Consider the following 12126-nt stretch of genomic DNA (forward strand, 5'->3'; position numbering starts at 1 on the left):
AACTGAAACTTTGTACCCTTTGACTAACATCTCCCCAAATTCCTCTATCCCCACCCCCACCCTCCAGCCCCTGGCAATCCCCATCTACTCTCTACTTCTGTAAGTTTAACTGTTTAAATTCCATATTTAAGTGCGATCATGCAGTATTTGTCTTTCTGTGCCTGGCTTATTTCACTTAGCATAATGTCCTACAGGTCCATCCGTGTTGTCTCAGATGGCAGAATTTCCTTCATTTTAAGGCTGAATACTATTCTGTTGTGCATATATACACATTTTGTTTATCAATTTGTTCATCAATGGACATTATGTTGTTTCCATATCTTAGCTATTGTAAATAATGCTGCAATAAACATGAGAGTGCAGATCTCTCTTCCATATCTAGATTTCATTTCCTTTGGATATATACCCAAAAGCAAGATTGCCAGATCATAAGGTAGTTCTATTTTTAATTTTTTGAAGAAATTCCACACTGTTTCCCATAATGGCTATACCAGTTTACATTCCCACCACCAGTGCACAAAGTTTCCTCAGGAACAACTTCTGAATCTCAGTGTTTCTGTTTTAGCTCTTTGGACAGTTACCTCCTTATCCAAAACTAACACCCCTGTATCGGTATTTTCATGCTGCCATCTCTCTGGCGCTCTCTCTTGTGCATTCCTCTTCCATTTATAAGGAGCCTTATGATTACATTGGGCCTGCCCAAATAATCCAGGATAATCTCCTCATCTCTGGGGCAGCTGATTAGCAACTTTAACTCCACCTGCAAACTTAATTCCCCTTTGCCATGAAACCTCACATATTCACAGGATCCTGGGATTGGGATGTGGACATCTTTGAGGAGCCATTAGTCTGCCTACCACAACTCCTGACTCAGTAAGACAAGGATATTAATGGCTCCAATCTCCCTTTAACCCCCTCACCTCAAACCTCCCATCCTCTGACTTCTCTCATCTACACTTAGACATCACCAAACTTTCTGTCATTTACATACTGTTCTGTACCCATAATTAAACCATTTGTAGTACATTCATGGATTCATTCTAAAATCTGAAATATCAGTACCTTACTTTATTGTACTGTATAATTCTAGGCTCAAAGTAATTTCCCCTCAGAATTTTGAAGGTGTTGCTCTACTGTGTTACTAACATCCAGTGTTGCAAATGAGATGTCTGGTGCTAACCTGATTTTATCTGGTAGGGAGAATGCTGTTCCAAAGTATTTTATCCACAGGAGGTTGGGTGGGGGTGATGATGGGAGTAATTTACTGCTATTTAGGAATTTCTATTAATTTTCTTGCTTTTTCCTGGAGTTTCACCCTGGCCCTCTCTTGTCTCTAAAGGGCCTCTCCAGGGTTCTTTTTGTCAAACTAGTGCCCTCCCTGGGAGCATCTCGCTGGCTTGTGGCTTGTACTGTAGGTAGCAGCTTCCCCACCCAGCCTCATGCACCACCATTTTCCTCTTCCAGCTTTCTATCCTTCAGAAACTGTCCATATCTCTCACCCACTCTTATTTGCTTTAATGTGGGGAACTCGTTCCTTTTATTCCTTTACTATCATTTTAAAGGAATAAATGTAAGATACCTATCTTACACCACTAAGATAACTCAAGATTGATTAAAGACATAAATATAAGACTTGGGACTTCCCTGGTGGTCCAGTGGGTAAGACTCTGTGCTCCCAATGCAGGGGGCCTGGGTTTGATCCCTGGTCGGGGAACTAGATCCCGCATACATGCCATAACTAAGAGTCCACACACCACAACTAAGAAGCCCATGTGCCACAACTAAGAAGTCCGCATGCCGCAACTAAAGATCCTGCATACTTCAATGAAGATCCCACGTGCTGCAACTAAGACCCAGTGCAGCCAAAATAAATAAATAAATATTTAAAAAAATAGTTGAATTCTTAATTATAAATAAATAAATTAATTAATTTTAAAAAGACCTGAAATCATAAAACTCCTAGAAGAAAACAGGGAAAAAGCTCCTTGACTTTGGTCTTGGCAATCATTTCTTGGATATGACACTTAAAGCACAAACAACAAAGGCAAACAGACAAACAAACAGACAAAAAACAAATGGGCCTATATTAAACTAAAAAGCTCTGCACAGCAAAATAAACTACCAACAAAATCAAAAGGCAACCTATGGACTGGAAGAAAATATTTGCAAAACATACATCTGATAAGAGATTAGTATCCGAATATATATAAGGAATTCAAACTCAATAGTAAAAAATTAAATAATTTGATTAAAAATGGGCAATGGACCAGAATACATATGTTTCCAAAGAAGATATTTGAATGGCTAACAGGTACATGAAAAGCTCAACATCACTAATTATCAGGGAAATGCAAATCAAAACCACAGTGAGATATCTTGTCACACTTGCTAGAATGGCTCTTATGAAAAGGACAAGAGAACAAGTGCTGGCAAGGACGTGGAGAAAAGGGAACCCTCCTACACTGTTAGTGAGAATGTAAATTGGTACAGTCACTGTGGAAAACGTTATGGAGGTTCCTAAAAAAAATTAAAAATAGATCTACCATATGATTCAGCAATTCTACTTCTGAGTATATATCTGAAGGAAGTGAACTCACTATATGGAAGAGATACCAGCACCCTCATATTCATCACAGCATTATTTATAATAGTCAAGACGTGGAAAAAACCTGAGTGTCTATCAATGGATGAATGGATAAAGAAGCTGTGAGATATATGATAGAATATTATTCGGCCATAAAAAGGGAAATCCTGCCATTTGTGACAACATGGATGGAACTTGACGGTGTTATGCTATGTGAAATAAATCTGACAGAAGAAAAATTCTGTATGCTCTCACTTATATATGGAATCTAATAAAACTGAATTTACAGAAAAAACAAGTGTAGATATTGTGAAAGAGGGGAGATAAATTCTATCACTAAATCTGCCCCTTTGAACCCCAAACCTCTTCCCTTTTGTTTTAAAGTTATTTCACCAGAACAAAAATATAAGACAAGCCTCACTGTATGAGCTGTCCTCATCTTGAGGTGCCCTGTGACCCCTTGTCCTGATTTGGACATAAGAGCGGAAATAAGGCACTATGTTTAAGCTTGGAAATCAATGGGACATGATGGGTTTCCCTTGCCCCTGCCTCCCATCACATAAGAGCTGGTAGTTCTTGGCCCAGGCACTTCCCTGAAACCCAGGGGCCCCAGTATCAACTATGGTAAAAGAGAAGCCCAGGAGTTTATACCTTAACAGTTTGCTTCCATCCAACTTCCAACAGCTGTTCAAAGGCCTGTTTGCCCCCGAGCACTCCCTGTGTAACTGACCCCCAAAGTTAGAGAACTCTGATTAGGTTATCAATGAAAAAATGTTGCCTGCCATATCAGTAAACAAAGGATGTTGCAGCCATCAAAGCCATCACATTACAGCCATCAAGCCATGACATTACAGGGCCCCAAGAGTGAGCCCTGAGGGAACTCAGGATAGAAACAGGATGCCTGCCATCTAGCAGTCAGCTGCTGCAGTCACTCCGGATGGTGCACCCTGAGGAGACTCAGGATGACAAAGCACAGGATACCGGCCCCAGATAGCTGAGGTGTATACCAAAGGAATGATTTCGGTGAGCCCAGACTCTTGCATCTTCCCATACATAAAAAAGCACTAAATGCCTTAACTTGAGATGGCTGGTTTTCTTCAACTAACAGTAATCTTCTGATGTTGTGACTACCTGGTCTTTCTTGCAAAAACGCCTATATATCCTGGCTCCTCCCTTACCTCTTCTGAGTAGTCCCTTAAAGCTATCTGAGAGGCTGTTTCCCGGGCTTAAGTCCTCAGTTTGGTCTGCCAAATAAGACATAATTTTCAACTTTTAGGTTGTGCATTTTTTTCAGGTGACAGGGTTAAGGTACTGTCACCTCTTGGGGATTCCCATGGAGCAGGGCTTGAGGAAAGATGGTGACAACATCACCTATGGACCGGGGTCCGGGCTGATCGTCACCATGCATGTGGTTGCAGTGGACATATAGGTAGGGTCAGCATCTGGCATTCTTAAAGACATAAAAACCAAAAGGCTTTACATCTACTGGTATTTTTTTCTCCCAATCACTGAAACTCACACCTATTCTTAGGGTAGAAGCTAAAACATTCTACTCTGTCTCCTACTTTTCCAAAAGTCTCTGTGTTCCAGAGGAATTTAAAAATAACAGCAGCAGGAAACCTAGTACTTCTAAAAGGGAAAATCTCCCCAAGTTATCTCATGATAAAGGTATGAAGTCATCACTATTAACCTTTCCGGGGCTAGAAGGTAAATCTGGAGACTGACTACGTACAGCACAGGCCTTTCACAAATTGGTATCTAAGGTTTTCCTTGGGGGAGACTTTAGTCGAGACTTTTCTCTGCTAAATGGACAGTCTTCTGCTTTCCTCCTTCCCTTGTCTCTACCTCTCCAGCTTCAAGTCTACAATATGGCCTTAACTCTGCATTTCTACTAATTGCCCCTATGTCCCAGCAAAATAAATACATAAATAAAAATTGGTGCTTGTTCCCTGCCTCAGTTTACTGAGCCACACACTCCCATTTGGATTTCATACTTTGAGGGGTGGGTCAGAAATGAATGTGCCTAAGGCTCCATTTGCTTCTTCAAAAAATGTAGTCCAATTATGGAATAGAAGCCCACTGCTTTTATATAAAGCAAAGGAATAGGAGTGTTTAATCTTGCTTTCAACCTGTTAGAATCAGCATGGGAGAAAACACAGAAAAATACTGAAAATTGTTGATTGATGATGTCAGTTCAATAAATGCATTCATTTTTTCCCCCTTAAAGCAGCTGTTTTTTAAAACTTTTCATTTGGGCTTCAGAGTTATTAACTTTCTTCACTGGGTGTATTTCCCTTCCTTTCGCATTAAAGAGGGAAACAAAAATGAAATGTTCTTTGAAGTTTTTCTTACAATTTTTCTCAGCCATTTAAAATTCCCCTACTGTTGAATCTAAAATGTTCTTCTGTAACTGAAATCCTCTTATGAATAAAGAAGCTGGATTGTCTTTCTGTGGAACCTCAGGAAGTTTCTTTTGCTTTTCCAGTCTTCACAGAACAATGTAAACACCTTTCAAGTGAAACCCTCAATGAAAGCCTTTTATTGATTTTCATGAAACTGTATGGCTTCACAGGCATTTAACTGGCCATGATTCTTTTAAAACCAATCACCTCCAAGGATCTCTTACTTCAAAGGATGCATCTTATGAAGCAAATTTAAAACAAACCAGCAGGAGTAGTTCCTTTAAATACACATTAAAAAGATAAGACAACACAAAGTGCTCTTATTTGAAGAAATGGGCTCACCTCTTGTTCTTCTGCTCAGGAAATTAATTAGAATGGATTAACCAGGAAAACTGAAAAGGATGCCTGCTCTCTTTTTTGTCCCCCTCCCAGCCCCCCAAACCTCAACCTCCAACCTCAAGCTTTTCTGAATGTGTTTACTTGAAATCAGCAAATGGAAAGTTTTCTGGATTGAGTTTTAAAACCAAAGAAGTCAGAATAATTTTCCTTGGTATGCAGAAGAACAGAAATGAGTTGTTTTCAGAAATGTTCATTAAAGTTCATAATACGATTGAATAGTGATTGTAATAATTATTTGCCTGATCTACCCAAATATTTATCTCTAAGAGAAGAAATTGGAACCTTTCAAAAATCTACTCAAAGACAACTATATAGTTTAATTAAGTTAGAGACGCAAAGCCTCTCCAAACATTCCTACTGAGTTTTCTTAGAAAGAGGTAACTTAAAATCTGAGTGTAAATGATACATCTCAGAGACGGGGGGTGTGTGGGAAATATATACATATTATATATGAAGAATATACATATATATTCTTTCCACTGATATGAAGACTAGGCCCTTAGTCCAAGAGGACTTTAAAAATATTAATTTGTTCCCAGAAGGGTTGAGTAATGCTGAAAAACCTGTTGAATGACGCTCTACCCTCTTCATTAACTTGGAATTTGGGTTCCCTGGGGTGTTATATAGGAGTATATTCCTTTGTATTATTTACACTCCAAGGACTTTCCAAGCAAATTAATAATGTGAAATGGATTAAAGGAAGAATCTTTAAAATACTGAGACAAAACTTTTAAAGCACCCATTTGAGTGCTGAAGAATCATTAGTTTTCTCTAAGTACAAAATAACTGAGGATGATTACAAAAGATTTCTCTGGTTTTCCAAAGCATTTACCCTAAAAATCTTGACCAGGTAACACATTGTTAGCTTATTTGTTGTCCTTAGTTGAATTTGGAAAAATAAAAGCACATTTCTTTAAAAAATCCTCTAAACGGGAATTAGTGGAGTAATATTCAATTTTCTTTCTGTGTTTGGATAAAGAGATAGAAAGAAAATGATTTTAAGCAGGAGTTAAAGCAAATAGGAGGCTTAGGAACAGGAGCTGGGGGCCCCAGTGACCTCAGAAGCTGCAGCTTCGGTGGCCTAGAGGGACAGAAGCCAGGCCAGAGAGAGTTCAGGAGAGTGGAGCACCAAATTTTGTTTTCTAGAAGTTTTAAGATGAAGAAAAGAGGAAAGGGTGGTCGCTGAGTTGAAATGAGGTTTTCGTTTGTTGTTTAATTTAGGAGAAATCTGACCATGTTTGGAGCTTGAGAATGATTCAATAGAAAGCAAAGGCTTAAAATGCTTGGAAGAGAGAAAGTCGAGGAGACAGGAGGTAATGGAATCAAAGGTAGGATGAGGGTACAACAGAAAGATTAGAGTTAAAAATAAAGATGAATAACTTTTATTTTAAGTTAAGCAGGTCAAGGGAGGTCAATATAGGGTTAAAAGAAGGGGTTTGGAGTCCCAAAGTGTTGATGTATTCACCAAAGCAAGGGAGAAAATCAAGAAAGAGGACTCCAGGAAGCCAGATATCGGGGAAGAGAGTAGCAAGGGGAACGCCAGGATGGCAGCCATCAGTAGCAGCCTGGAGGGATCCAGACTGCAGTAGCTTGGAGATGTCTGTGAGAAAGAAAGGACTCTTGGGGAAAATGGAATTGATAGATTATCTGACATGGTTGCTTATCTGGGAGAAAAGAATTATGATAGACCAGATGGACAAATGGAGAAAAATCAAGATTAGGTAGAAAGAAAACCATGCGAGTCCAACACAACTCCAGACACTTAACACATGCTAGGTGCTATTTAAGTGCTTTAATCTGTATACTTTTATTAATCCTCAGCATTTAAAGAGGAAGGAACTGAAGTACAGAGAGAAGTCACTTGCTTAAAATCACAGACCTAATAAGCGACAAAAGCAAAGGTCTGATCGCAGGGTCTGGCTCCAGAGTCTCTAACCCTAACCACTAAATATACTGCCTCTGCAGGAAAGGGAGATGGGAATGAAAAATAAAAAGAGACAAGAAAGAAATGCTATTGTTATACACTATGTGGCTATGCAATGAATAATTTTTACTAGCCAGAGTTACATATTAGTTTATGAAATTAATTACACATTATTTTATGAAAAGTGATAGAATTAGATTGGCAAGATAGCAGATAGAAGTGCTCAGTGGGTTAAGCTTTCAGCCCACATGGAACATAAAAGATAATACACAATAAATATAGTCAACAGATCAGGAAATAACAGCATAAAAATATTATTTAAAAATATGGAGTTGGGACTTCCCTGGCAGTCCAGTGGTTAAGACTCCATGCTTCCACTGCAGGGGGCATGGGTTTGACCCCTGGTTGGGGAACTAAGATCCTTCATGCCGTGTGGCATGAAAAATAATAATAATAAAAAAAAATGTTAAAAAAATATGGAGGTAATAAGGAAAAACTGCTAAAGTAATTGAAAGTGGTTGCCTCTGGGGAAGGGACTGAAAGAAAGGATGTGGAGAAGGGAGATGCTACTTCTTATTTTATGTTTTGTAGTATTTGTGACATTTAAAATACATTGTACATATATTAATTTAATGGAAATAAAGGAGAATGCAATTACCATAAGGAGTGGGGTGGGGGCACTACAGCACGCCGATTGTTTTTTGCCTGGGTCCCAAATTTATAGCTATTTGTTTCTAAATGAATACTTTGTTGTTTACTTGTAACTGAAATTAATTAAACTTTCAATACTAGATTGAGATCCCTAGAGCTTTATGAGTGAAGATTGGAGAAATTTCTTCTTTTATATTTAAATACCAATAACACATCACTAGGTTTTTTTTTTCAAAGTTGAGAAAATTTTAGGGAATTAGAATAATTAATTTTATTGGCTTTTAAGCCATTTCTTGAACTAGAAATTAAATTTGTAATGAAGTTTTCTAAATTCAAAGTTAGAAAAAAGCAAATGTATGACTTTTTTTCTTTAATAACATATGTATATAACGATTGTTTTCAGTTCAGTGAGTGGTGTCTTTAAGCTCAACAGTGGCTTCTCCTTCCTAAAAAGGAAAAACCAAAAAAAATCTTTAAATTCAGGAGGGGAAAAGAGCAAATTATAAGCTGGTTATTTATAATATGTCATAAATATACGTGTATAATTAAATCGTATAAAAGGAGCTAATTTAGTTAATTTAAGAACATTTTTGTGGGGGGAATATTTCACATGGTCTGCCAAGAGCTACAGTCTATTGAAACAGGTCTATTACTGCTTGTTCCTGAAAAATCCACATCAAAAGGTATGGACTGTAAAATTACCTTCCTGTTAGGAACAGCATACAACTGTCTTTCTTGAAAAGGCCTGCAGAGTACTTAAAATAAAATTAAGGTGCCACTGTTTTATGTTATGTCTACTGACATTACCTCTATTCTTTCTAACTGACCACAGATGCAAAGGATGCTATGGACCAGACCTTAAATAGTAAGTGTGAAGCCCTCAGAGCCAGGAAAGGAGTAAACCTTCAGACCTAGCATAAAGAAAAAAATGTTGCCAGCCATTCCATTTCTACAGGGATCAAGCCATTAGCCACTGTCACCCACCAACAACGCGCCCTGAGGGGACTTCAGGATGGAGAAAAACAGGAAGCATTCTGCATTTTGCCCCTAGATAGTTAAGATGCGTATCTAAGGAAAAACATCCTGGCCCCTATATAGTTAAGAAGCACATCTACAGAAAAATTTCAAGAACCCCAGATTCTTGTATCTTCCCATTCATAGAAAAGTATTAAAATAATTAACTTGAGATGTCTGTTCTTTGTGATTAGCAGTAATACTTTTATGTTTGACTACATGTTTTTTTTTTCCAGCAAAAAATTCACATATATCCTGGCTCTTCCTTTATCTCTTTGGAGCAATTCCCCAATTTGGAGTTATCTGAGAGGCTGTCTCCTGGGCTATGATCCACAGTAAGTTCTCTGAATACAACTCAACTCACTTTACATTGTACGTTTTTCTTTTGGTCGATGATAGTCATATTCCTTTGAGATTTTCCAGCAGGGAGGAGGAATCAGCCTGCATAGATTACTTGTTATTGTCTTTTTAACTCGTTTGTTAATACCAGTCAGGGCTACTATTTAGTCAGTGCTTATGAAGGCCAGGCCCTGTACCACATGGTCTGTAGGGGTGAGTTTAATGCACTATTAGTCCCCGTTTTGCAGATGATGAAACTGAGGCTCAGAGGTCACCCAGCGAGTTCTTGGTGGAGTTAAAATTTACAACTTTATGGCTCCAGAGGCTCAGGCTTCTACTATGCTTTTTGGGTACCTTGGGCACAGTCTACAAATCCTCCAGTTATTAAGTCATATTCTCTCTTTGCCAGGCTGATGTTAATATTGTCACAGAATCCTCCCACGTTGGCATCCATTTGGAAAAAATGAGTTTAGGATTCAGGAGGCCTGGATCCTACTACCAGCTCTGCCTGTAACCCAGTGGTGCCTGATGAGGGATCTCATCTTCCTGAGCTCCTCCTAAAAGGTGAGGAGACCTTGCAGTCCCAGCAGGCTCAAACGTAGGTAGATTTCACATCTTCCCCCTCCCCAGAAGCTGCCTGGCTCTTCCCAGGGTATAGGAATCTCCCGGCACGCAAGGAATCTCCCAGGGCAAGAAATGGGGTCAGAGTGACCACGCCAGCCAACAGTGAACCTAACTAGACAGTCTTGGTGAGATCCTTGGCTTCTCATGAATCACAGGCTGCCACCAAGCAGGTGGCTGCACTGGTCTGATACTGCTTATGCTTTTTTTTTTTTTTGCGGTACGCGGGCCTCTCACTGTTGTGGCCTCTCCCGTTGTGGAGCACAGGCTCTGGACGCGCAGGCCCAGCGGCCATGGCTCACGGGCCCAGCCGCTCCGCGGCATGTGGGATCTTCCCAGACCGGGGCACGAACCTGTGTCCCCCACATCGGCAGGCGGACTCTCAACCACTGCGCCACCAGGGAAGCCCTTTTGTTTTTATTTTTAATACTGTTATTTAAAAAATTTTAGTTAGAGCCAATTCTCATTACTTTCCATGGTTCTGAATAGGGCCTGGTCCATTATTTCTCTTCCTCTAAACGCTGGCAGCTGAGATTCTAGGAGCTTCTGTTACTCACCCGGGCCCTTGGACTCTTTAATCAATAGAAGTTGGTAAGAGGTCAGAGGAGAATTTCAGGCAAGGCTTTATTGGGACTGGAGCTGCAGCATCAGGGAGCAAAAGCAAGAAACAGGTACCCCTGGGCTTCCCTGGTGGCGCAGTGGTTGAGAGTCCGCCTGCCGATGCAGGGGACACGGCTTCGTGCTCCAGTACGGGAAGATCCCACATGCCACGGAGCAGCTGGGCCCGTGAGCCATGGCCGCTGAGCCTGCGCGTCCGGATCCTGTGCTCCACGACGGGAAAGGCCGCAACAGTGAGAGGCCCGCGTACCACAAAAAAAAAAAAAAAAAAAAGAAAGAAAGAAACAGGTACCCTTGCCAGCTCTCGGAGTGAAGCTGCTTGGGTCCTTAAATGGGGTAACAACAGGGATGGATGGGTGGGTTTGGCAGGAGGCATACATTACGTGGTCTGTCCACCTCTTTGGTGGTGCAGTGGACAGGATCATGCACAGTACCATGCTTTAGCTCCTGGCACCTCAACAACTTGTAGTTTGTTCCTGGTCTTTTTGTATCCTATTGCTCAGCTTTGCCTCAACTGTGCATGTGTGCAGTTATTTTTAGTCACTTATAATTTTTTGTATCCTATTGCTCAAGGAGACGTTTGTCCAGGTGCAAGCACTCTTGTAGAGGATCCCAGTTCCCAGCCTGCCTCAATTCTAGATCTTGTGCTGCTCCTAATCCAAGGATTGGTTTCCATGCGACTTTCCTCTTAGTCTCCACCTCCTAAACTGCTCTCAAAGACACTACTTTGCCAAAGGCTTAAGGTCAAGCTTTGTATCATGCCCGAGGGGATCAGACACGTGGATTCCAGTCCCAGTATTGCTTCTTCAGCTTTGCTGTTAAGCTTAGGGCAAGTTATTTAAACTGTGTGGCCTTCAGTTGCCTCATTTCTAAAATATACACAGTAATGCTTATTTTAAGGAGTAAAAAGGCCTTGGCACAAAGTTTGTAGTAACAGAAATTCCTCTTCTTGGGGAAGTGGCCTCGAGGAGAGAAGATTTGGGTAGGGAGATAAGCTAGGGGCACCCTCTCTGCCTTCTGCATGTAACAAACAAATATAGGGAACCCTTTTTTAGTGGAGTTGGGCGAGAGGAAGTAGGGATGCAAACCAAGTCCCTGGGCCAGGATGCGCTCTTACGCGGGTGGTGGAGGAGAGATTAGAAAATAGATCAATATCCAGGGAAGCACAGAAAGGGTTCTCCCAGGATCCCCCAAGTGTCATGGTAACGTCAGGGCAGAACAGCCAAGCCCAGGGATTCGAAGCTTCGGTCGAGGGAACCTTCCCAAAAGTTGAGAAATTTTCTTGGCAGATGAGGGAGATAAAGGGATTTCTGGAACAGGGATCCCGTGGATAACCCAGTTTGGCACGAGGCGCAGCACAGACCAGCACCCGGCCACCCCTATTGCGCCTGTGCAGTGCAGGACACTCAGAATCGCTCACTAAAGGCTCCAAGGTTTATTGGAGTCAGCAATCAGCTATTCCACCACAGCCGGGGACTAGGGGCGCCGCGCCCTCCTGGGTTGGGGACCGAGCGCCGCCAGGCCGTCGTAGGAGCCCGGTAATACCTGGCCGGCGCGTCCAGCACTGCACCGGG

General features: G+C 41.0%; 1 protein-coding gene across 2 annotated transcripts in view; it reads left to right on the forward strand.

Annotated features, from left to right (window-relative positions):
* SERINC5 (serine incorporator 5) overlaps window positions 1-12126 on the forward strand; it is a 178684-nt gene that overhangs the window by 79235 nt on the left and 87323 nt on the right. For both annotated transcript variants that reach the window (XM_049707759.1, XM_049707758.1), the window contains 2 exons: window positions 9211-9309; window positions 9723-9877. The gene's annotated coding sequence lies outside the window, so the exon portion shown is untranslated. Of the gene's footprint in view, window positions 1-9210; window positions 9310-9722; window positions 9878-12126 lie in introns of those variants that run through there.

The sequence above is a fragment of the Orcinus orca genome, chromosome 3, assembly GCF_937001465.1.
Source record: "Orcinus orca chromosome 3, mOrcOrc1.1, whole genome shotgun sequence".
NCBI classification, from domain to species: Eukaryota; Metazoa; Chordata; class Mammalia; order Artiodactyla; family Delphinidae; genus Orcinus; species Orcinus orca.